The sequence below is a fragment of the Pristiophorus japonicus genome, chromosome 11 (genome assembly GCF_044704955.1).
Source record: "Pristiophorus japonicus isolate sPriJap1 chromosome 11, sPriJap1.hap1, whole genome shotgun sequence".
In the NCBI taxonomy this organism is placed as follows: Eukaryota; Metazoa; Chordata; class Chondrichthyes; family Pristiophoridae; genus Pristiophorus; species Pristiophorus japonicus.
This window is the reverse complement of record NC_091987.1, coordinates 167,383,340-167,409,264: the sequence shown is the minus strand read 5'-3', so window position 1 is coordinate 167,409,264 and position 25,925 is coordinate 167,383,340. Positions and strand designations below refer to the sequence as shown.

Below are 25,925 nucleotides of genomic sequence, written 5' to 3'. Positions count from 1 at the left end.
AGGTAGAGCAATTATCATGGGCGACTTTAATTTACATAGTGATTGAGCGAACCAAACTGGTAGCAATGTGGTGGAGGAGAATTTCCTCGCGTGTATTAGGGGTGGTTTTCTCGACCAATATGTCGAGGAACCAACTAGAGAACTGGCCATCCTAGACTGGGTGATGTGCAATGAGAAGGCACTAATTAGCAATCTTGTTGTGCGAAGCCCCTTGGGGAAGAGTGACCATAATATGGTAGAATTCTTTATTAAGATAGAGAGTGACACAGTTAATTCGGAAACTGGGGTCCTGAACTTAAGGAAAGGTAACTTCGATGGTATGAGGCGTGAATTGGCAAAAGGATACTTAAAGGGTTGACGGTGGGTAAGCAATGGCAAATATTTCAAGATCACATGGGTGAACTTCAACAATTGTACATCCCTGTCTGGAGCAAAAATAAAACGGGGAAGGTGGCTCAACCGTGGCTAACAAGGAAAATTAAGAATAGTGTTAAAGCCAAGAAAGGCATATAAATTGGCCAGAAAAAGCAGCAAACCTGAGGACTGGGAGAAATTTAGAATTCGACAGAGGAGGACTAAGGGTTTAATTAAGAGGGGGAAATAGAGTATGAGATGAAGCTTGCAGAGATCATAAAAACTGACTGCAAAAGCTTCTATAAATATGTGATGAGAAAAAGATTAGTGAAGACAAACGTAGGTCCCTTGCAGTTGGATTCAGGTGAATTTATAATGGGGAACAAAGAAATGGCAGACCAACTGAACAAATACTTCGGTTCTGTCTTCACGAAGGAAGACACAAATAACCTTCCGAATGTACTAGGGGATAGTAGGTCTCGTGAGAAAGAGGAACTGAAGGATATCCTTATTAGACAGGAAATTGATGGGATTGAAGGCCGATAAATCCTCGGGGCCTGATAATCTGCATCCCAGAGTACTTAAGGAAGTGGCCCTAGAAATAGTGGATGCATTGGTGATCATTTTCCAACAGTCTATCGACTCTGGATCAATTCCTATGGACTGGAGGGGAGCTAATGCAACACCACTTTTTGAAAAAGGAGGGAGAGAAAGCGGGTAATTATACACCGGTTAGCCTGACATCAGTAGTGGGGAAAATGTTGGAATCAATCATTAAGGATGAAATAGCAACGCATTTGGAAAACAGTAACAGGATCAGACCAAGTCAGCATGGATTTATGAAAGGAAAATCATGCTTGACGAATCTTCTGGAATTTTTTGAGGATGTAACTAACAGAGTGGACAAGGGAGAACCAGTGGATGTGGTGTATTTGGACTTTCAAAAGGCTTTTGACAAGGTCCCGCACAAGAGATTGGTGTGCAAAATCAAAGCGCATGGTATTGGGGGTAATGTACTGACGTGAATAGAGAACTGATTGGCAGACAGGAAGCAGAGAGTCGGGATAAACGGGTCCTTTTCAGAATGGCAGGCAGTGACTCGTGGAGTGCCGCAGGGCTCAGTGTTGGGACCCCAGCTATTTACAATATACATTAACGATTTAGATGAAGGAATTGGGTGTAATATCTCCAAGTTTGCGGATGACACTAAACTGGGTGGCGGTGTGAGCTGTGAGGACGCTAATAGACTGCAGGGTGACTTGGACAGGTTAGGTGAGTGGGCAAATGCATGGCAGATGCAATATAATGTGGATAAATGTGAGGTTATACATTTTGGGGGCAAAAACACGAAGGCAGAATATTATCTGAATGGCGGCAGATTAAGAAAAGAGGAGGTGCAACAAGACCTGGATGTCATGGTTCATCAGTCACTGAAAGTGGGCATGCAGGTACAGCAGGCGGTGAAGAAGGCAAATGGTAGATTGGCCTTCATAGCTAGGGGATTTGAGTATAGGAGCAGGGAGGTCTTACTGCAGTTGCACAAGCCCTTAGTGAGGCCCCACCTGGAATATTGTGTTCAGTTTTGGTCTCCTAATCTGAGGAAGGACGTTCTTGCTATTAAGGGAGTGCAGCGAAGGTTCACCAGACTGATTCCAGGGATGGCTGGACTGTCATATGAGGAGAGACTGGATCAACTGGGCCTTTATTCACTGAGGTTTAGAAGGATGAGAGGGGATCTCATAGAAACGTATAAGATTCTGATGGGTCTGGACAGGTTAGATGTGGGAAGAATGTTCCTGATGTTGAGGAAGTCCAGAACCAGGGGACATAGTCTTAGGATAAGGGGTAGGCCATTTAGGACTGAGATGAGGAGAAACTTCTTCACTCAGAGTTGTGAACCTGTAGAATTCCCTGCCGCAGAGAGTTGTTGATGCCAGTTCATTGGATATATTCAAGAGGGAGTTAGATGTGACCCTTACGGCTAAGGGGATCAAGGGGTATGGAGATAAAGCAGGAAAGGGGTACTGAGGGAATGGTCAGCCATAATCTTATTGAATGGCGGTGCAGGCTCGAAGGGCCGAATGTCCTACTCCTGCATCTATTTTCTATGCTTCTATGGATAAATACTTGAAAAGAACCTCAAAGGAAAAACTGCCCTAATCTGAAAAACTGCCCTAAAACTTGTCATTCCCTGTTCTCTTTCCACGTTGAGATGATGAAGAGGGGCTCTGCAGTGGTCATTACTATTGCAATGCTTCAAAAGGCAATAAAGGTAAGCGAGTCCGGAAAGATCTCAAAAATATGACTGTTTCAATATTATTTTAGTGGAGTTTTGTACTACAGGTACAAGGAAAATTAAGGATAGTGTTAAAGCCAAGAAAGGCATATAAATTGGCCAGAAAAAGCAGCAAACCTGAGGACTGGGAGAAATTTAGAATGCGACAGAGGAGGACTAAGGGTTTAATTAAGAGGGGGAAATAGAGTATGAGATGAAGCTTGCAGAGATCATAAAAACTGACTGCAAAAGCTTCTATAAATATGTGATGAGAAAAAGATTAGTGAAGACATTATTTGATGTGTGTTTGTCCTTCTGTGCAATTATCTTACATATAAATAAATGATCATTATGCTATGAAACCATGACAGTTACCACCTGGACCAGGGAGCATGGTGAGAAGCCCAGTCTCCAGTGCCTTGTATTGTGGAAACAGGTAATTTTGTCCTGACCAAAAGCAAAGTCTATCCTTTAGAAGGTATGTATAAGGGTGCAGGTTTTGGTTCTGATGATGGAAACTGCCCTTTTGCTGTGAATACAAGCCTGCGGGCTGGGAGACAGTCTACCTTGCAAAGGTTGTCACTAAGATTTTCGGAACATTAAGTTGGGTGTTTGAAGTTGTTGTACTAGCTCCCCTCGAAATGTGAAAACATCTTGTAGTAAGTTACAGATTTTGTACTTCAAAACTTGTGTCTGAAAAGTAGTATTGAGCCGTACGAAGCATTAGTGGGTGGCTGAGGTGATCAATTAAAAGCTCATCGCACAACACTGAAATGTGATTCTTCCAATAGCACATTGTGATTATTTAGTATATTGATACCAGTGATAGCACTGTGAAGCTTCAGTGGTAATGATTCTAAATTCATCACAGCCAAAGTGAGGGGTCGGGATTCAGTATCTCCGCACCGTCCAAAGTACCTATCCCAAAGGCACTGCCTCCTTGAGTTATGGCCATAGCAAACACACCACAATTGGTGATGACCAGCATAGCAGTGGAAATCCTCACTGTTCTCAGCTTCGTGTTGCATTTATGATTGGCTTCAGATCATTGGCACTGCCTCCCTCATGGACTGTGATGTTAAGCGTACACTTCCTTGAATTAGACTGCCCTGTGACATATCTCTGGAGTATTCCTTCTGTCTGCAATGTCATTGAGTCTCATCCATCTGTCCTCCAGTATCAGCTGCATTGCATCATAGCACTGTGGGCTGCCAACTAAAAGATTTCTCGTACTTGCACAGTTGATGCATCACTCGGGCTTAGCTCAGGAACAGCTACATGATCTCTCCGAAGCCACATGTTTTTACTGTGGCTTAAGGGTCAGTTTGGCTCTGCCCTTGGAGTCAGAAGGTGGTGGGTTCAAGCCCCGCTCCAGAGACTTGAGCACAAATTCCTGCCTGACACTTCAGTGCAGTACCGTCAAACATGCTGCCTTTCGGATGAGACATGAAACCAAGATGGATGCTGTCCAGGTGGATGTGAAATATACCCTGACATTACTGAAAGAGTAGGTTCTCCTGATGTTCTGGCCAACATCTATGTCTCAATTAACACCACCAAAACAAATTGTCACCTTTCTCATTGCTGATTGTCAAGTTTAGTTGCATAACATAAACACACTCCAAAAGCAATTTGGAACATCCTGAGGACATGGAAATACAAATTCTTTATTTCTAATGTACCTTTTCACCAACCGATTTACTAATTTCGTCCCAATGAGAGCAAAACCAAAAGCAAAGTCTCCCTTTCATTCTGATTAATATGGGAATACAGCAAATTAATGTTATCCAATGGCAGAGCCAGTGGGAGGTCATGGCCCCCAATCACTGAGGTCTGGCAGGGTGAGATTAGAGGACATTGCCATTCCTGCATGGGTTCAACCAGGGACTGTAACGGTGGGTTAGGTGTATAGGAGAATGCCGAAGGATTTGGGCTGGGATTCTGGAAGGCCTGGAAAGGAGAATATAATAAGTAATATTGTAGAACATAAGGAGGCAGGAGCAGGGGGTTGGCGCCAGGGCAGCAGTTTTGGCACAATAAATACAGGAGTCGGCAAGATTGATGGAGGCTCGTACCAAAACTGGGGATCCCTGCATGCAAACGGGAGAATTGGTGGCTCCCAAGAAGTGTGGGCTGACAGAAGAGGTGGCCAGTGGACGGGAGGATGTTGCATGGGGGGGCCAATGATTGGCGGGTGGAGATTGAGTGGCCCAGACAGAGAGAGCGAGGAGCAGCCGGGGCGGGGGGGGGGGGGGGGGGCGCGGAATGTGGAACAACATGATGCCAGGACTGTGAGGGACTAGTGAGGGGCTGGGAATGAGCACAGATCGAGCAGCTGGAAGGAAGGCAGCAGTCAGTCAGGAGCGGCAGTGACAAGGGGCGGCCCAAGGGGCCTATTTTAAATCAGAGGAAGAGGCTGAAACTGCAGGGAGTACCGATGTCCAAGGCTGGAGAGCTGGTGGCTGCAGCAGGAGGGAGCCGGGTTATCGCAACCTGAGGGGAGAGAAGGCAGGGTGGGCAGAGTGAAGGAGACGAGTTCATTGATTAAACTTGACTTTGGGTGACGATCGCCATTCTATCAGTTGATGTGAATGGGCTGACAGGACGGGGAGATAAAATTGCAGTAAAAAGTCCAACAACTTAAGGGAAGTACTTGGACCTGGTGGCTAGGGTTCCAGGCTCCCCAGTCCGCATCATTGACTCTTTCAGCTACTGACTGGCCAAACTCGCGGAAGCAGCAGGGAACCCCTTCTCTGGTCATTGGTTAACTTTACCTCTCATACTAAAACATAATGGGTTGGATTTCCGGTTGTCTATAGCCTTTCCTTGGAGGCCACAGTCAGTGCAACGTTTACACACAGCACGGTGCGTGAGCCTCCGAGTTCGCAGCGGCAGACAGATGTAACAGTGATTTTGACACTTCAGTGCAGTACCGAGGGAGTGCTGTAATGTCAAACATGCTGCCTTTCGGATGAGACATGAAACCAAGATGGATGCTGTCCAGGTGAAGCCTTTAAGACTCGGCTTTTCCCGGGATCTGATTCGGAGTTCTACGCATGCACAACTAAACTTTCGTTATCGCGCCCACTCGCCCCCCCCCCCAGCTCTGGTGAGCAACGGCTGATTTATTTCAGATGTGCATGAAACACATGTGGTTCCTTATGCAGACACAGCAAGTAATCTGTTTTTGTTATATTGACACTGCCATATCAAGTACAGGGGATAGAGGAGGGGCACCAGTAAATGGGGGATAGGGGAGGGCCACCAGTAAATGTGGGATAGCGGAGGGGCACCAGTAAATGTGGGATAGGGGAGGGGCTCCAGTAAATGTGGGATAGGGGAGGGGCACCAGTAAATGTGGGATAGGGGAGGGGCACCAGTAAATGGGGGATAGGGGAGGGGCACCAGTAAATGGGGGATAGGTAGGGGCACCAGTAAATGGGGGATAGGGGAGGGGCACCAGTAAATGGGAGATAGGGGAGAGGCACCAGTAAATGGGGGATAGGGGAGGGGCACCAGTAAAGGGGGGATTAGGAGGGGCACCAGTAAATGGGGGATAGGGGAGGGGCACCTGTAAATGGGGGATAGAGGAGGGGCACCTGTAAATGGGAGATAGGGAGGGGCACCAGTAAAAGGGGGATGGGGAGGGGCACCAGTAAATGGGGGATAGGGAGGGGCACCAGTAAAAGGGGGATGGGGAGGGGCACCAGTAAATGGGGATAGGGAGGGGCACCAGTAAATGTAGGTTAGGATTGGGGAGGGGTACCAGTAAATGTGGGATAGGGGAGGGGCACCAGTAAATGTAGGTTAGGATTGGGGAGGGGTACCAGTAAATGTGGGATAGGGGAGGGGCACCAGTAAATGGGGGGGTTAGGGGAGGGGCACCAGTAAATGGGGGATGGGGAGGGGCACCAGTAAATGGGGGGTTAGGGGAGGGGCACCAGTAAATGGGTAGATAGGGGAGGGGCACCAGTAAATGGGGAGATAGGGGAGTGGCACCAGTAAATGGGGAGATAGAGGAGTGGCACCAGTAAATGGGGTTAGCAGGGGGATAGGGGTCCGTGCAGCAGAGCAGATGGATTTTTTTAACGGGTGGTGACCATTGCACACCAGCCACCACACGGTCGTCCTGGTTCAACCCTTGACACTGGATAAAGGCCCAGCTCTGTCAAGCACGTGTGGTGGCTGGTGTGTAATGGTCACCACCCAGATTTTAAAAATCCACGCACAGGCGTCTTCCACCCTTCAATTGGAGTTCAGGACTGGAACATCGGGTCCTTCATTGAAACATCTGTGAACTCATGTGGAAGCAAGTCATCCTCATTCGAGGGACCGCCTGTGGTGATGATGATGATGATGCAATGGTTAATTTATCGCCCCTGTCAGCTCTTTGACCCATTTTTGGGCAGCTGGCGCAAACATTTTCTGGAGCACCGCAAGATGGACCTGCCGAGCCTGCCGCACACAACCTTCAGGCCAATGCAAGGCTAACGAATGGAGGTGCCACTCAGGAGTTTATGGAATAAGCTTCACAGCACACAGGAAATTAAGCTGCTCACAATACGAGAGACAGGGAACTGGGGAAGGGAGACTGAGGGGGAGGAGGGATTGAGACCAAGGGTGTTCAGGGGAAGAAAGGAGACGGGTAGAGAGGATTGCGAAGAATGAAATTGAGAATTTGGGGGGAGGGAAGGAGGACAGTGGACGAAGAGAGGGAAGGAGACTGAGTGGAAGAAGTGTGATCCCTACATTACCAACAGTGACTACACGTTAACCGTACCTCATTGGCCACAAAATGTTTTGGGATATGAGACCACAATTTTGTCTATCTTAGCAACCAGGCTTGCAGGGAGGGGAGAAGTGTATACCACCAAGGGGAAGGGGAGAGGTGGGGGGGATTGGAATGAGACCAAGTCGGGGGTGGGAGATTTTCCCAAGGGGGCATTCAGTGAGTGAAAAGAATGAAATTGAGGGGAGGGAATTAGAGGACGATAGGGAGGGAGCAAGACCAGTGTGTGGGAGAGGGGGTTGTTAAGACAGAATCCTCGCATCCAGTAGTACAATAGACAGCTAAACGTTTACTGTACTGAGACCTGCCCAGAGAACAGCAAACATTAAGCTGTCTACATGGTGTAAACTATTACAATGCAGAGTGCCAAAGAGGATCGGCACATCCTTTCCCAATGCAACTTCAGAAAAAACAAACTGATTATTTAATGCTGAAAACGTAGTTTCCTTATCAGCCCAAGAGGAGTACTGCGGGCCGCTGGGCGCTGGGTCACAGCCTGCAGACAATACACCCTCTGTCTATGGCGCTCACAGGTCAAAGGTCACACCACTCGGCATTGTCCGCCGCTTAGTTGAGAAACACACAACATTTTTCCTCTAAACACGGTAATCGACTGCTCACCATTTGGAGGCATTAGTTGTGGCATCTTAAACCAGGCTTCATTCAGAATATTTGTAGCTGCAGCTGACACGATGTATAATTTAGAAATGTTGTAATTTACCCGAAACAAGACAGACAGCGCCCCCCCAACCACACAGCTCAAACCATCACCTCTGCAATACAGCACAGCCCAACCCCCTCCCACCCCGCATAAAAGCTCAAACCCCCTCCCTCTCCAACACAGTCCAGCCCCCTCCCCCCACCCACCTCACAGCTTGAAGCACGTCAAACCAGCAGTTATATTTTCCACGTGACAGTGTCTGTAAAACTCACATAGCCTGAAGTGAAGCTGAGCACATCCTCTGCATTCACCCACTGCCAATCCTCCACACCTTCACTGATGTCGAAAAGAAAATATAATTTGATACATCAGTTAACTCCCGGCCTTCAGTGTGCCTGGCAGGGCATTACCTGCAACCAACACTGAATCAACGTCCCACTGAAGATCGGCCTTGCTGCCAAGGCTCAAACCCCTCGTCCACTTTCCGATTTCCCCCTCCTAAGAAACCGTGCAGCCTCTGCAATTATAAACAGGCCCAGAGCAGCAAGTGAGCAGAGTGGGCAAATTGAAAGATGACTCACTCTGTGCCATACAGAACCAGCAATCTCTGGTCCACTGCTTTTCTTGATATATATTAATGACTTAGACTTGGGTGTATAGGGCACAATTTCAAAATTTGCAGATGACACAAAACTTGGATAATGAACAGTGAGGAGGATAGTGATCGACTTCAAAAGGACATAAACAGGCTGGTGGAGTGGGCTGACACATGGCAGATGAAATTTAATGCAGGAAAGTGCGAAGTGATACATTTTGGTAGGAAGAACAAGAGGCAATATAAACTAACGGGTACAATTCTAAAGGTGGCGCATGAACAGAGAGACCTAGGGATATATGTGCATAAATCGTTGAAGGTAGCAGGGCAGATTGATAAAGCTGTTAAAAAAGCATACGGAAAACTGGGCTTCAAAAACAGAGGCATAGAGTACAAAAACAAGGAAGTTATGATGACCCTTTATAAATCACTGGTTCGGCCTCAACTGGAGTATTGTGTCCAATTCTGGGCACCGCACTTTGGGAAGGATGTGAAGGCCTTAGAGAAGGTGCAGAAAAGATATCCGAGAATGGTTCCAAGGATGAGGGACTTCAGTTACGTGAAGAGACTGGAGGAGCTGGGGTTGTTCTCCTTGGAGCAGAAAAGGTTGAGAAGAGATTAGATAGGTGTTCAAAATCATCAGGGATCTAGACAAAGTAGATAGAGAGAAACTGTTCCCATTGGTGGAAGGGTCGCGAACCAGGGGACACGGATTTAAGGTGATTGGCAGAAGAACCAAAGGCAACACATTTTTACGCAGCAAGTGGTTAGGATCTGGAATGCGCTGCCTGAGAGGGTGGGGGTGGCAGACTCAATCGTGGCTTTCAAAAGGGAGTTGGATAAGTATCTGAAGGACAAAAGTTGCAGGGCTCCGAGGAAAGGGCGGAGGAATGGGAATGGCTGAGGGGTTCCTGCAGAGAGCCGGCACGGGCTCGATGGGCCGAATAGCCTCCTTCTGTGCTGTAACCATTCTGTGATCTCACTCTGCTGCCCAGATACACAAACTCCCCCATTTATATATTTTGTTCCCTCCCTGGTGGTCTCCCCGATCCTCTGCATTGCCCACAGTCAAAGGCATGTTCCAGGCCTCTGGCCCTCTGTAATCGGCCACAAGGCAGAGCGACACTCACGGATTTTCACACAGCTGTCTAAACCTCTGGCCATAGGAAACCTGTATTACAACATTCCACAACACACAGTCCCAGTCCAATTGCTGCTCACCGTCTTACAATAAACCCACTGCTCCTTAACCCGTTACCTGCTGTACAGCTTGTTCACCTGTTAAAAACAAAACCCTGTCTATGCACTGTAATTGAAACTAAACAAATGCCCATCATAGGTTTTCTTCCTAATTGATCCTGAGCTCAGTGTCCAACCCCATATCCTCTCCATTACCATGATCGCCTATTCCCACCTCCGTAACATCACCCGACTCCGCTCCTGCCTCAGCTCATCTGCTGCTGAAACCCTCATCCACGCCTTTGTTACCTCCAGACTTCACTACCCCAATATCTCCTGGCCAGCCTCCCATCTTCCACCCTACATAAACTTGAGCTCATCTAAATCTCTGCTGCCCCTGTCCTAACTTGCACCAAGTCTTCTTCACCCATCACATCCCTGTGCTCGCTGACTTACACTGACTGCCGGTCCGGCAACGCCTCAAATTTAAAATTCTCATCCTTGTTTTCTAATCCCTCCATAGCCTCGCCCTTCCCTATCTCTGTTACCCCTTACATCCCTCTGGCATCCTGCACTCCTCTAACTCAGGCTCCTTATTCAACCCCGGATTGTTGGCGCCAAATTGGTGGCCGTGCCTTCACCTGTTCCAGCCTTAAGTTCTGGAATTCCCTCCCTGAACCTCTCCATCTCACCTCTGTGACCAAGCTTTCGGTTAACGTTTCTTTGGCTCCATGTCACTTTTTGTCTGATCACGAACCTGCAAAGTGCTTTGGGACTTACTACGTTAAATGATTGTTATAATCTGGAACGCACTGTCTGAAAGAAGTAGAGAAGCAGATTCATAGAATTGCATGGAGTTTAAAATCACAGAAACAAGCCATTGGCCCAATTAATCTATGCTCCACACGAGCCTCCTCCCACCCTACTTCATCTAACCCTATCTGCATCTCCTATTCATTTATCCCTCAGGTACCTATCCAGCTTCCCCTTAAATGCAAATACGCTATTCGCCTCAACTACTCCACATGCAAGCACGTTCCATATTCACACCGCATTCTTATTGGATTTATTAGTAACTTTCAAAAGGGAACTGGATAAATACTGGAAAAGGAAACATTTGAAGGACTATGGGGAGCGAGCAGGGGAGTGGGACTAATTGAATCGCTCTTTCAAAGAGCCGGCACAGGCACGATAGGCTGAGTAATCTTCTTCCGTGGTGTAAGATTCTATGAACAGCACGACAGTATATAAACGCTAGCTTTTGTTGCTGACTAATCGACCCAGAACTATATGGTATCTCTGCACCAACACCTCAGAAGGGACATCTCTCCAGAGTTCACTTTTCACAGATGCTGTGGTTGTGAAAGAGGGAGACGAAAATCAGATTTTGGAGCCAGAAATCATTCCTAATTCCCCAGCAAAGTAGGATGTGCAAACAGGAGTGGAAACAGCTGGGGTTACACTGCAATTCATAAATCAAATTATGATTCAAGGTCATGAGTGAGTCTTAAACCCCATAAGGAGCACTTCAACTACTGCACACTCTAAAAACAGAGAGACAGATTATTATCTGAATGGTGACAGATTAGGAAAAGGGGAGGTGTAACGAGACCTGGGTGTCATGGTACATCAGTCATTGAAGGTTGGCATGCAGGTACAGCAGGCGGTTAAGAAAGCAAATGGCATGTTGGCCTTCATAGCGAGGGGATTGGAGTACAGGGGCAGGGAGGTGTTGCTACAGTTGTACAGGGCCTTGGTGAGGCCAAACCTGGAGTATTGTGTACAGTTTTGGTCTCCTAACCTGAGGAAGGACATTCTTGTTATTGAGGGAGTGCAGCGAAGGTTCACCAGACTGATTCCCGGGATGGCGGGACTGACCTATCAAGAAAGACTAAATTAACTGGGCTTGTATTCACTGGAGTTCAGAAGAATGAGAGGGTACCTTATAGAAACGTTTAAAATTCTGATGGGTTTAGACAGGTTAGATGCAGGAAGAATGTTCACAATGTTGGGGAAGTCCAGAACCAGGGGTCACAGTCTAAGGATAAGGGGTAAGCCATTTAGGACCGAGATGAGGAGAAACTTCTTCACCCAGAGAGTGGTGAACCTCTCGAATTCTCTACCACAGGAAGTTGTTGAGGCCAATTCACTAAATATATTCAAAAAGGAGTTAGATGTAGTCCTTACTACTAGGGGATCAAGAAAACAGGAATGGGGGTATTGAAGTTGCATGTTCAACCATGAACTCATTGAATGGCGGTGCAGGCTAGAAGGGCCGAATGGCCTACTCCTGCACCTATTTTCTATGTTTCTATGGGCCCAAGTTTCCACAAGAAAAAAAACGGGCGCCCCTCCGAGCTGGGTGCCCGTTTTTCGCGCCTAAAACGGCGCCTAAAAAAATCCTCGGTATTCTCCACCTACTTACAGGTCCTCTGGCCCTCGGCGCAGCCAGCACGAGCTGTGGGGGGGCGGAGCCAGGCCCCGGCACTGAAAACAGTGCCGGGACCTCTGCACATGCGCGCTACAGTCGGCACGCAAGTGCAGTAGCTCCAGGCGCCGAACTGTGTGGGAGGGGCCCGAAGCACGCAGCCCCTAGCCCTGGCCCAATGGCCTCACTGGAGCTGCGTGAATGAGGCTCCTCCCACGGCTAGCTCCTGCTCCCCCCCCCCCTCCCGCCCAGACCCGACACTCGCTCTCCCCCGCCCCCCCCCCCACCGACCAGACCCGACCCGACAACCGCTCCCCCCTCCTGCCCCGACCCGACACCCGCTCCCCCCGACCCGACACCCGCTCCCCACCCACCCCCTATCCGGACACCCGAGACCCGTCCCCCCCCGCCCCGACCGAGACCCGCTCTGCCCCCCCCCCGGCCCCGACCCGCTCCTGTTCCTGTTCTCCGACCACCCCCCTCCTCCCTCCCTCCCTCCCTCCTTCCTCCCCCTCCTCTCTCCCTCCCTCCTCTCTCCCTCCCTCCTCTCTCCCTCCCTCTCTCTCTCTCCCCTCCATCCCTCTCCCCTCCCTCCCTCTCTCTCTCTCTCTCTCTCTCCCCTCCCTCGCTCAGCGGCACGAACAACTGCAGAATTCTCCCTGGCTGAAGCACTTTCACACAGGTAGGAAGATGGTTTATTTAATCTTTTCTTGGCTTATAAATGTTTATTCAGGTTGGATTTATTTGTATAATATTTGTAGAAGTATAAATAAGGATTTATTGTCGAATTTAATGAGTTCCCTTCCCCCCCACCTCGTTCTGGACGCCTAATTTGTAACCTGCGCCTGATTTTTTAATGTGTAGAACAGGTTTTTTCAGTTCTACAAAAATCTTCACTGGCGCCATTCTACTTTAGTTTGGAGTACATTTTCACTGTGGAAACTTTCAAATCAGGCGTCAGTGGCCGGACACGCCCCCTTTTGAAGAAAAAATTCTGTTCTAAACTAGAACTGTTCTACCTGACTAGAACTGCATAAAAAAAAATGTGGAGAATTGCGATTTCTAAAATAGTCCGTTCTCCACCAGTTGCTCCTAAAAATCAGGCGCGAATCATGTGGAAACTTGGGCCCTATGTTTCTATGAATACAAGAACCAAGAGTCAAGGATGGGAAATGCCATTTCAACCCAGTATGCTCATCTCTCTATCCTAATTCTACCATTCTAGCATTCAAATACATTGTGAGCGGCTGTGTCCTTTTCAATTCAAATCCAGTCACTGTGCCTAGAGTACAGTCTACTGTTAAGGCAAATTGCTTTACGGATCACTCCTGGAGCACACCCGATGTGAGTCCGGATCACTCCTGGTGTGAGTCCGGATCGCTCCCAGCATGAGCCCAGACCGCTCCTGGATTGCCCCCGGTGTGAGCACGGATCGCACCCGGTGTGAGCACGGATCGTTCCCAGTGTGAGTACGGACCGCTCCCGGTGTGAGCCAGGATCGCACCCGGTGTTAGCCCGGATTGCTCCTGGTGTGAGCCTGGACCGCTCCCAGTGTGAGCCCGGATCCCTCCCAGATCGCTCCCGGTGTGAGCCTGGGTCGCTCCAGGATCGCTCCCAGTGTGAGCCTGGACTGCTCCGGGTGTGAGCCCGGATCCCTCCCAGATTGCTCCCGATGTGAGCCTGGGTCGCTCCAGGATTGCACCTGGTGGGAGCCCAGATCGCTCCCGGTGTGAGCCCGGATCGCTCCCAGTGTGAGCACGGACCGGTCCGGGTGTGAACCAGGATCGCTCCAGAATCGCTCCCGGTGTGAGCCCGGATCGCTTCAGGATCGCACCCGACGTTAGCCCAGATCGCTCCAGGATCGTATCCGGTGTGAGCCCGCATCGCTCCAGGATTGCATCCGGTGTGAGCCCGCATCGCTCCCAGTGTGAACCTGGACCGCTCCTGGTGTGAGCCCGGATCCCTCCCGGATCGCTCCCGGATCTCACCCGGTGGGAGCCTGGATCGCTCCCGGTGTGAGACGGACCGTTCCCGGTGTGAGCACGGATCGCTCCCGGTGTGAGCGCGGGCCGCTCCAGGATCGCTCTTGGTGTGAGCCTGGATCGTTCCCCCTCCAGCGGTCACTCCCGCCTCGCGGTTTCTCCCCGCAAAGCCGCGGCCGCCGCCTCAGCCCTCGGGTCCTACCTGCCTTGACCGGCCTGTCGCTCATCACCCGCGGACTAGGCTGCGCCGCTCCGGCTCCCGCTCCCACTCCCGCACCGGCTCCATCTCCTCACCGCTCGCTGTGGGACCCCGCACCCACCGCTCGACCACGCTCGCACTCACCGCCGACCGCCCGCCCCGCTCCTCAGCCTCACAGCCCCGCCCCCCGCGTCACTCACAGCCCCGCCCCCCACCTCAGCCTCACAGCCCCGCCCACTCACAGCCCCGCCCCCGCCACAGCCTCACGGCCTCGCCCACTCACAGCCCCGCCCCCGCGTCACTCATAGCCCCGCTCCCATCCGAAGCGTCACTCACAGCCCCACCCCCTGCGTTACTCACAGCCACGCCCCCCGCGTCACACGCACAGGCCGGAGCCCCAGAGTAAGATGGGGATGGGGGAGGGGGAGACTATCTGTTTCCCTCAGTAGTGGTGTCAACACCCAGGGGCACAGATCTAAAGTAACGGGGGAGGCTCAGAGGGGATATGGGGGGAATGTCTTCATTTAGAGTGTGGCGGGGGTTTGCAACTGACAGGGTGGGAGAGGCAGAAACCCTCAGCACTGGGTGTGCGATGAGCTGCAGGGCGACGGGCCCAGAGCTGCAAGGTGGGATTAGGCTGGGTAGCTGTTGGCCGGCGTGGACATGATGGGCCGAAGGGCCTCCTGTGCTGTACATGTTCTGATTCCATGGCGATTTGGGGAGCGGTGGTAACTGACCATGGTAACCTATCCTCCTCAATCTTCTTGTGCGAGGTTCCTTGGGGAAGAGTGACCATAATATGGTAGAATTCTTTATTAAGATGGAGAGTGACAGTTAATTCAGAAACTAGGGTCCTGAACTTAAGGAAAGGTAACTTCGATGGTATGAGACATAAATTGGCTAAAATAGACTGGCAAATGATTCTTAAAGGGTGACGGTGGATAGGCGATGGCAAACATTTATAGATCACATGGATGAACTTCAGCAATTGTACATCCCTGTCTGGAGTAAAAATAAAATGGGGAAAGTGGCTCAACCGTGGCTAACAAAGGAAATTAAGGATAGTGTTAAATCCAAGGAAGAGGCATATAAATTAGCCAGAAAAAGCAACAAACCTGAGGACTGGGAGAAATTTAGAATTCAGCAGAGGAGGACAAAGGGTTTAATTAAGAGGGGGGAAATGGAGTATGTGAGGAAGCTTGCCAAGAACATAAAAACTGACTGCAAAAGCTTCTATAGATATGTGAAGAGAAAAAGATTAGTGAAGACAAACGTAGGTCCTTTGCAGTCAGAATCAGGTGAATTTATAATGGGGAACAAAGAAATGGCAGACCAATTGAACAAATACTTTGTTTCTGTCTTCACTAAGGAAGACACGAATAACCTCCCGAAAATACTAGGGGACCGAGGGTCTAGTGAGAAGGAGGAACTGAGGGAAATCCTTATCAGTCAGGAAATGATGTCAGAGAAATTGAAGGGACTGAAGGCCGATAAATCCCCGGGGCCTGATAGTCTGCATCCCAGAGTACTTAAGGAAGTGACCCTAGAAATAGTGGATGCATTGGTGATCATTTTCCAACATTCCATGGACTCTGGATCAGTTCCTATGGACTGGAGGGGACCTAATGTAACCCCAATTTTTAAAAAAGGAGGGAGAGAAAACCGGGAATTATAGACCGGTTAGCCTAACATCGGTGGTGGGGAAAATCCTGGCATCAATTATTAAAGATGTACTAGCAGCACATCTGGAAAGCGGTGACAGGATGGGTCCAAGTCAGCATGGATTTATGAAAAGGAAATCATGCTTGACAAATCTTCTAGAGTTTTTTGAGGATGTAACAAGTAGAGTGAATAAGGGAAAACCAGTGGATGTGGTGCATTTGGACTTTCAAAAGGCTTTTAACAAAGTCCCACAAAATTAAGGCACATGGTATCGGGGGTAATGTATTGACGTAGATAGAGAACTGGTTGGCAGACAGGAAGCAAATAGTAGGAATAAACGGGTCCTTTTCAGAATGGCATGCAGTGACTTGTGGGGTGCCGCAGGGTTCAGTGTTAGGACCCCAGCTATTTACAATATACATTAATGATTTAGACAAAGGAATTGAAGGTAATATCTCCAAGTTTGCAGATGACACTAAGCTGGGTGGCAGTGCGAGCTGCGAGGAGGATGCTAAGAGGCTGCAGGGGGACTTGGACAGATTAGGTGAATGGCCAAATGCATGGCAGATGCAGTATAATGTGGATAAATGTGAGGTTACATGCAGGTACAGCAGGCAGTAAAAAAAGCAAATGGCATGCTGGCCTTCATAGCGAGGGGATTTGAGTTTTGGAGCAGAGAGGTCTACTGCAGTTGTACAGGGCCTTGGTGAGACCACACCTTGAGTATTGTGTACAGTTTTGGTCTCCTAATCTGAGGAAGGACATTCTTGCTATTGAGGGAGTGCAGCGAAGGTTCACCAGACTGATTCCCGGGATGGCAGGACTGACATATGAGGAAAGACTGGATCGGCTAAGCATATACTCACTGGAATTTAGAAGATTGAGAGGGGATCTCATAGAAACTTAAAATACTGACAGGACTGGACAGGTTAGATGCAGGTAGAATGTTCCCGATGTTGGGGAAGTCCAGAACCAGGGGTCACAGTCTTAAAGATAAGGGATAATCCATATAGGACCGAGATGAGGAGAAACTTTTTCTCCCAGAAAGTTGTGAACCTGTGGAATTCTCTGCCACAGAAAGTTGTTGACTCCAGTTCGTTGGACATATTCAAAAGGGAGTTAGATGTGGCTCTTGCGGCTAAAGGGATCCGGGAGTATGGAGAGAAGGCAGGGGTGGGGTACTGAGGTTGCATGATCAGCCATGATCATATTGAATAGCGGTGCAGGCTCGAATGGCCTACTCCTGCACCTATTTTCTATGTTTCCTCGACCTGTCTCACGGTTGGCCACTCCATCCTCCTCCAACGCCTCTCCACCACCGTCCAGCTGGGTGGGACTGCACTTGCCTGCTTCCATTATCTATCGATTCAATAGCAATAGATTCTCTTCCCGTCCCTGCACCGTTACCTCTGGTGTCCCTCAAGGATCTATCCTTGGACCCTCCTATCTCTCATCTACATGTTGCCCCTTGGCGACATCATCCAAAAACACAGCGTCCGTTTCCACAAGTTCGCTGACAACACCCAGCTCTGCCTCACCACCACTTCTCTCGACCCCTCCACAGTCTCTAAATTGTCAGACATCCAGGGCTGGATGAGCAGAAATTTGCTCCAATTAAAAATTGGGGAGACCGAGGTCACAAACTCCATTCCCTAAGCTCCGACTCCCCCCCCCGCCTCTCCCTGGCCACTGCCTGATACTCAACAGGATTTCTAACGGGTAGGTCATGCCAATGTTCCCCTGAAGCTGCGTGGCTGCTCAGCACTCCAGGGGCCCCGCGCAGCCGGTGAGCCAGCTTTTAAATTATAAAATGTGCATGCACAGGCTTCTGAATGGGCTGTGTAGCCCGTTAAAGGGGCTGTGTGGCCCCAATAAAACATTACAGGGAACATTTAATCCTGCCTGATGAATCTGATTGAATTTTTTAAAGAGATGACTGAAGTAGTGGACAGGTTCAATGTCTATGGATGTTATTTATATGGACTTCCAGAAGGCATTCGATAAAGTCCCTTATAAGAAGAGACGGTTAGCTAAAGTTGAAGCTCCTGAAATTGGGGGCAAATTATTGACCTGGTTAGGAAATTGGCTGAGGGGGATGAGTCAGAGAGTGGGGATAATGGGCAGGTCCTCTAATTGGTAGGATGTGAATAGTGGTGACCCGCAGGGATCTGTGTGGGGGCCTCAACTATTCACCATATTTATTAACGACTTGGATGATGGGATAGAAAGCCACATATCCAAATTTGCTGATGGCACAAAGATAGGTGGCATTGTCGGCAATGTAGATTGAAGCATAAAATTACAGAGATATTCGTAGATTAAGTGAATGGGCAAAAATGTGGAAAATGGATTTCAATACACGCAAATGTGAGGTCATCCGCTTTGGACCTAAAAAGAATATAACGTTCTAAATGGTGATAAGCTAGAAACAGAGGAGGTTCACAGAGACTTAGTGGTCCAGGTACACAGATTGTTAAAATCTCATAGACAGGTACAGAAAATAATCACAAAGGCTAATGGAATGCTGCCCTTTATATCTAGAGGACCAGAATACAAGGGGGTAGACATTATGCTCCACCAATAGAGCCCTGGTTAGACCACACCCAGAGTACTGTGAGCAGTTCTGGGCATCTCACTGTACGAAGTGTATTTCCTACACCTTTGGAAGTTTGGAACTCTCTCTGCAAATGACAGTTGATGCTAGGTCAATTGTTAATTTTAAATCTGAGAATGATAGATTTTTGTTAACCGAAGGTATTAAGGGATATGGAGCAAAGGTGGAGTTAGGTCATGGATCAGCCATGATCACGTTGAATGGCAGAACAGGCTCGAGGGCATAAATTGCCAATTCCTGTTCCTATGCTTTTAGTTCGCAACTTTGGCATCTTAGTTGAGCCTGAGCTGAGCTTCTGATTCTATATCCTCTCCATCACGGACTGTCTCTGCCCTCCTCAGCCTATAGGCTGCTGAAACCTTCATCTGTGCATCAAAGCCTCCATTTTAAAATTCTCATCCTTGTTTTCAAACCCCTCAATGGTCTCACACCTCCCCATCTCTGTAACTTCCTCCAGCAATAAACATCCTTGAACATCATGTTGTCTCCCAAATTCGTGCAATTTTTTCAAGGTCTGGATACCTCCAAATTTGGCCTCTCGTGCATCCCACACTTCCTTCACCCCACCATTGGTGGTCAAGCCTTCAGCTGTCTCGTCCCTAACTCTGAAATCCCCTCCTTATACCTCACCTCTATTTCTTTTTGATGCTTCTTAAAACTCACCTCTTTGACCAAGCTTTTGATCATCTGACCTAATTTCTCCTACTTTGGCTCGGAGACAAATTTTGTTTGAATATACTCTTGTTAAGCACATTCGACATTTTACATAGAATTACATAGTATTTACAGCACAGAAACTCAGCCCAACAGATCTATGCTGGGGTTTATGCTCCACATGAGCCCCTGCCTGCCCCCTCTTCATCGAACTCCATCAACATATCCTTCTATTGCTTTCTCCCTCATGCTCATCGAGTTTCCCCTTGAATGCATCAATACTATTCACCTCAACCACTTCCTATGGTAGCGAGTTCCACATTCTAACCACTCTCTGGGTAAAGAAGTTTCTCCTGAATTCCCTATTGGATTTATTAGTGACTATCTTATATTGATGGCCCCTGGTTCTGATCTCACCTGCAAGTGGTCTACCCTATCAAACCATTTCATAATCTTGAAGACCTCTATCAGGTCACCCCTCAATCTTCTCTTTCTAGAGAACAGAGCCCCAGCCTATTCAATCTTCCAATCTCTCAATTCTGGTCTCATTCCAGTAAATCTTTTTTGCATCTTATCCAGTGCCTCGATATCCAGACCCGCAGGTCGGGCTATCAAAGAGCTGGAGTATACCACTTCATCCTCCAGCGTGAGCTGCTCCAAGTGTGCGCCAATTTTGAGATGGGTGACTGGGTGACATCATCAAAACCCTGGTCGCCATTTTGGAACGTGGGCAGGAACGTCGGGAGGACCCAGGTACAGAGGAGTGGGAAGGTCGGGGAGGATGAGCGGTGAGAGATCGTGGCAACAGATGAGGGTACGGGGCCCAGAAGAGCCGAGGGCCCAGGGGCAGCACGGGCCAGCCCACACTGCGATGGATGTGTGCGCGCTTGATCCATGCAGCAGAGCTGGTCTCCAGTCATCCTGGTTAATCCTGGAACCAAGACCTAGCTCTGTCAAGCCCATGTGGTGGCTGGTGTGCAACGGTCACCACACGTTAAAAAAATTCACGCACAGGCATCTTCCACCCCCTCAATTGGAGTTCAGGACTGGAACATCGGGTCCTTCATCGAAATACCTGAGAATTCATGGAATCAAGTCATCCTCGTTCGTGGGACCACCTATGATGATGATGATCCTTTTTATAATATGGAGACTAGAACTGTGCACAGTATTCCAAGTGTGGTCGAACCAAGGTTCTATACAATTTTACCATAACTTCTTCGCTTTCAATTCCATCCCTCTACAAAGGAAACCCAGTGCTTTGCTCTTTTTATTGCCTTATTAACCTGCGTCGCTACTTTTAGTGATTTGTTTATCTGTCCCTCTAGTTCCCTCTGCTCCTCTACCACATTTATTTTCCAAGCAGTATATGACCTCCTTATGCTTCCTATCAAAATACACCACCTCACACTTACATAAGAAATTGGAGCAGGAATAGACAATTTGGCCCCTCGAGCCTGCTCTGCCATTCAATAAGATCATGGCTGATCTGATCTTGGCCTCATCTCCACTTCCCTGCCTGCCCCCATTACCCTTGACTCTCTTATCGTTCAAAAATCTGTCTTTTACCTATATTGAAGGTTATTTGGAACGTTACGTTAATTTTATTACATTAAAGGCACTATATAAATGAGTGATACTGACTATTTTCCATTGACAATAGTTCCAGTGCTTTACCCTTCCGATACCCACTCAGTGATCGAATGTTTGTTTGATAGGTGACCCATTCTTTGTGTCTGGGCTGTCCTTTATCAGCTCCTATGTGGAACATGATTGCAAGAGTTGCTGGTTCCTAAAACATGATTATGACAAATTACTTTGACTCCTTTGAGGATGTTATAAATAAAGTAGATCATGGGACTCTATGATATATTTTATTTGGACTTTCAGAAGACTGCTGACAAAGTACAATGTACTTTTTGTCCATGCTAACATTTTTCTTGTACTGTTGTTACCAGAAACAGCACACTTTGTAGTTTAGACTTAACTATTCCAACGCACTCCTGGCTGGCCTCCCACATTCTACCCTACGTAAACTTGAGGTTATCCAAAACTCGGCTGCCCGTGACCTAATTTGCACCGCCTCAATTTCAAAATTCTCATCCTAGTTTTCAAATCTCTCCATGCCCTCGCCCCTCCCTAGCTCTGTAATCTCTTCCAGCCCCAGAACCCCTCGAGATATCTGCGCTCCTCTAATTCTGCCCTCTTGAGCATCCCTGATTGTAATCGCTCAACCATTGGTGGCCATGCCTTCAGTTGCCTGGGCCCCAAGCTCTGGAACTCCCTGCCTAAACCTCTCCGCCTCTCCTTTAGAATGCTCCTTAAAACTTAACTCTTGGACCAAGCTTTTGGTCATCTGTCTTAATTTCTCCTTATGTGGCTCAATGTGAAATTTCTTGTCTCATAATACACCTGTGAAATGCCTTGGGATGTTTCACTATGTGAAAGGTGCTATATAAATATATGTTGTTTACTGTGAGCTAGGCTCTGCATAGGACAGAAAATATATATTACATTACGGCAGACAAAGATCAACTAATGGCCTGGATTTAGCAGTGAGTATGACATCGTACTCTGAGAGTACGCTGTCATACCATCTTTGAAACATACCGTAAGTTTGTGATTTCCAATTGTGCATGCGCTAAGTCCCACACCTGCGATCTGTCAAGATACAGCTTGACAGATGAATCCGCACCGCCTTGGAAATCCCAATTTCTGCCGTAGAGTTCAACTGCACAGCAATTACATACGTTTTTCTTACGGTTCGTGAAAGCAGGAGCAGGAGCCTGTTTCACATCTTAGAGGATCTATGTATGCCTATTGTGTACGTTTTGGTGGAGGAGACTATTTGTCGGTCGAGTTTCATTTTAAGTACTTGGGAAGTTGAATAAGAAAGCTAAATAAAGTGAACATCTATCAGATTTCAGTGACCAATTCTGTCCTTTCAACTCAGAAATGAGACCATAAACAATATAATGCATCTATAACAACGAAAATAGATTTATCTATTACCAGTCTTAATGAGGTCTTAATATATATAATCATGAAAATTCACATTGACTATATGGCTGGGAATCTTTCTGAAGTTCAAAAACATTACTTGTAGGAGATATAAAACATTGTTAGACCATTACTGAGTATTAAAACAAGAAATTGTATACATAGAGACTAATACATTTTGAGTTTGGAAGAAAAGAAATACTGATAAAATGCTGATAAATGAAATAAGTATAAATACCAATTTAAGTTTTTAGAAGTTTTTAAATGCAATTCAATGAAAGAGACTGAGAGAAGCTTCTGTGGGCGTGGCTTAGTTTTGACAGCTCTTCCTTACACATAGGCTGTACGCTGCGTTCCTGAGCTCCCTGATGTCAGACACTGCGCACAACTCTGCAGCGCCGAAGAGCAAGTCTCCGTTCTAGGCCTCGCACAATGTATCTTTGTATTTTGACCGCAATTTTTGGGCCAATATATATCAGGATGGTGGTCCCTGAAACAAATGTGTTCTCATATGCTAATATAGACTGGATGCAAAGCAGTCAGTTATCACAACAAATAGGATGATGAGCTAAACAGTCCTGTCATTGTCAAAGTCTTCCTATGGTCTTCCTCAGTAACACTTTGAGACACCTTGCCTCCCAGTTCTGACGAAAGGTCACCAACCTGAAACGTTAACTTTGTTTCTCTCTCCGCAGGTTCTGAGTATTTCCAGCATTTTCTGTTTTTATTTCAGATTTCCAGCATCCGCAGTATCTTGCTTTTGCCTCTTAAGATGCCTTCCTATTCAGTTCGCCCAATATGGCACACAGTCAGTCAACAATAAGACTCCATCCATCATATTCCAAGCAATGATGGCTGCTGATCTGAGGTAATTATGAGAGATGCAAGCATCTTTTGCCTTTGTTTTTGTATTCTTCAAAGAAGGCTCGATTTTATTTCTGTGACAAGTGTATTTGCCTAAGAATCTGTTGCAGTCCCACAACCAATCGCGACAGAGCTACGTGTTTTTAAAGTCAGTGAACCAGGAGTTAGGCTGGATTGAGGCTACAGTAAGTAGACATCTATTGAAAGACTGACATATGAAGAAAGACTGGATCTACTAGGCTTATATTCACTGGAATTCAGAAGAATAAGAGGGGATCTCATAGAAACATATAAAATTCTGACGGGATTGGACAGGTTAGATGCAGGAAGAATGTTCCCGATGTTGGGGAAGTCCAGAATCAGGGGTCACAGTCGAAGGATAAAGGGTAAACCATTTAGGACCGAGATGAGGGAAAACCTTCTTCACTCAGAGAATTCTAACCTGTGGAATTCTCTACCGCAGAAAGTTGTTGAGGCCAGTTTGTTAGCTATATTCAAAGAGAGTTAGTTGTGGCCCTTATGGCTAAAGGGATCAAGGGGTATGGAGAGAAAGCAGGAATGGGGTACTGAAGTTGTATGATCAGCCATGATTATATTGAATGGTGGTGCAGGCTCGAAGGGCCGAATGGCCTACTCCTGCACCTATTTTCTATGTTTCTACGTTCAATAACTATGTTTGGAAAGAAAGTAAGTGACATATTTGTTGTTTTCCCTTGAAGATCAGGACCTCAAATCTGGCACCAAGCTCATGGTCTACAGAGCTGTAGTAATACCCGCCCTCCTGTATGGCTCAGAGACATGAACCATGTACAGTAGACACCTCAAGTCGCTGGAGAAATACCACCAACGATGTCGCTGCAGGATCCTACAAATCCCCTGGGAGGACAGACGCACCAATGTTAGCGTCCTCGACCAGGTCAACACCCTCAGCATTGAAGCACTGACCACACTTGATCAGCTCCGCTGGGCAGGCCACATTGCTCACATGCCAGACACGAGACTCCCAAAGCAAGCACTCTACTCGGAACTCCTTCACGGCAAACGAGCCAAAGGTGGGCAGAGGAAACATTACAAGGGCACCCTCAAAGCCTCCCTGATAAAGTGCAACATCCCCACTGACACCTGGGAGTCCCTGGCCAAACACCGTCCTAAGTGGAGGAAGTGCATCTGGGAGAGCACTGAGCACCTATAGTCTCATCGCAGAAATCAAGCGCAGGCAGCAGAAAGAGCATGTAGCAAACCAGTCCCACCCACCCCTTCCCTCAACGACTATCTGTCCCACCTGTGACACTTACTTAGTTCAATCTCACCTCGAAAACATGGGATAAAAGTAATAAACCTAGTGTCCAGAGAGGGAAGATAGATTATGAAAGTAAACTAGCAAGAAATATAAAAACAGATAGTAAGACAGCTATATAAAAGAGGAAGAGAGTGGCTAAAGTAAATGTTGGTCCCTTAGAGGATGAGACTGAGGAATCAATAATGGGAACTGGTAAATGCAGAGTCTTTGAACAAATATTTTGTATCGGTCTTCACAGTAGAAGACACTAAAAACATCCCAATAATGGATAATCAAGGGGTTATAGGGAGGGAAGAACTTAAAACAATCACTATCACTAAAGAAAATGTACTCGGTAAAATAATGGGACTAAAGGTGCACAGGTCCCCTGGACCTGATGGCTTAAAAGAAGTGGCTGCAGAGATAGTGGATACATTGGTTGTAATCTACCAAAATTCCCTGGATTCTGGGGAGGTCCCAGTGGATTGGTAAACTGCAAATTTAACACCCCTAACTAAAAAAGGAGGCAGACAGAAAGCAGGAAACTATAGACCAGTTAGCCTAACATCTGTCGTAGGAAAAATGCTGGGAGTCCATTATTTGGAAAAGCGTAATTCAGTCAAGCAGAGTCAGCACGGTTTTATGAAAGGAAAATCATGTTTGACAAATTTGCTGGGTTCTTTGAGGGTGTAACGAGCAGGGTGGATAAGGGGAAACCAGTGGTTGTGGTATATTTGGATTTCCAGAAATCATTCAATAAGGTGCCACATAAAAGATTACTGTACAAGATAAAAGTTGACGGGGTTGGGGGTAATACATTAGCATGGATAGAGGATTGGCTAACTAACAGAAAACAGAGAGTCGGGATAAATGGGTCATTTTCCGGTTGGCAAACAGTGGGATGCCACAGGGCTCGGTGCTGGGGCCTCAACTATTTACAATCTATATTAATGATTTGGATGAAGGGACCGAGTGTAAAGTAGCCAAGTTTGCTGATGATACAAAGATGGGTGGGAAAGCAAGTTGTGAGGAGGACATAAAAAATTTACAAAAGGATATAGACAGGCTAAGTGAGCGGGCAAATATTTGGCAGATGGAGTATAATGTGGGAAAGTGTGAGATTATCCACTTTGGACGAAAAAATAAAAAAGCAAATTATTATTTAAATGGAGAGAAATTACAAAATGCTGCAGTACAGAGGGACCTGGGGGGGATCCTTATGCATGAAACACAAAAAGTTAGTATGCAGGTACAGCAAGTAATCAGGAAGGCAAATGGAATGTTGGCCTTTATTGCAAGGGAGATGGAGTATAAAAGCAATTGTACAGGGTATTGGTGAGGCCACATCTAGAGTACTGCGTACAGTTTTGATCTCTTTATTTAATGAGGT

General features: G+C 47.4%; 1 protein-coding gene across 6 annotated transcripts in view; it reads right to left on the bottom strand.

Moving 5' to 3' along the window:
- The window catches only part of arhgap32b (Rho GTPase activating protein 32b), a 597,494-nt gene that overhangs the window by 551,043 nt on the left and 20,526 nt on the right, over nt 1–25,925 (bottom strand). Inside the window, exon 1 of one of the 6 annotated variants that reach the window (XM_070894254.1) lies at nt 14,607–14,626. The exons of 4 other annotated variants lie outside the window; for them this stretch is intronic. The gene's annotated coding sequence lies outside the window, so the exon portion shown is untranslated. Of the gene's footprint in view, nt 1–14,465; nt 14,585–14,606; nt 14,627–25,925 lie in introns of those variants that run through there. One more of the 6 variants, XM_070894253.1, reaches the window with a different exon arrangement.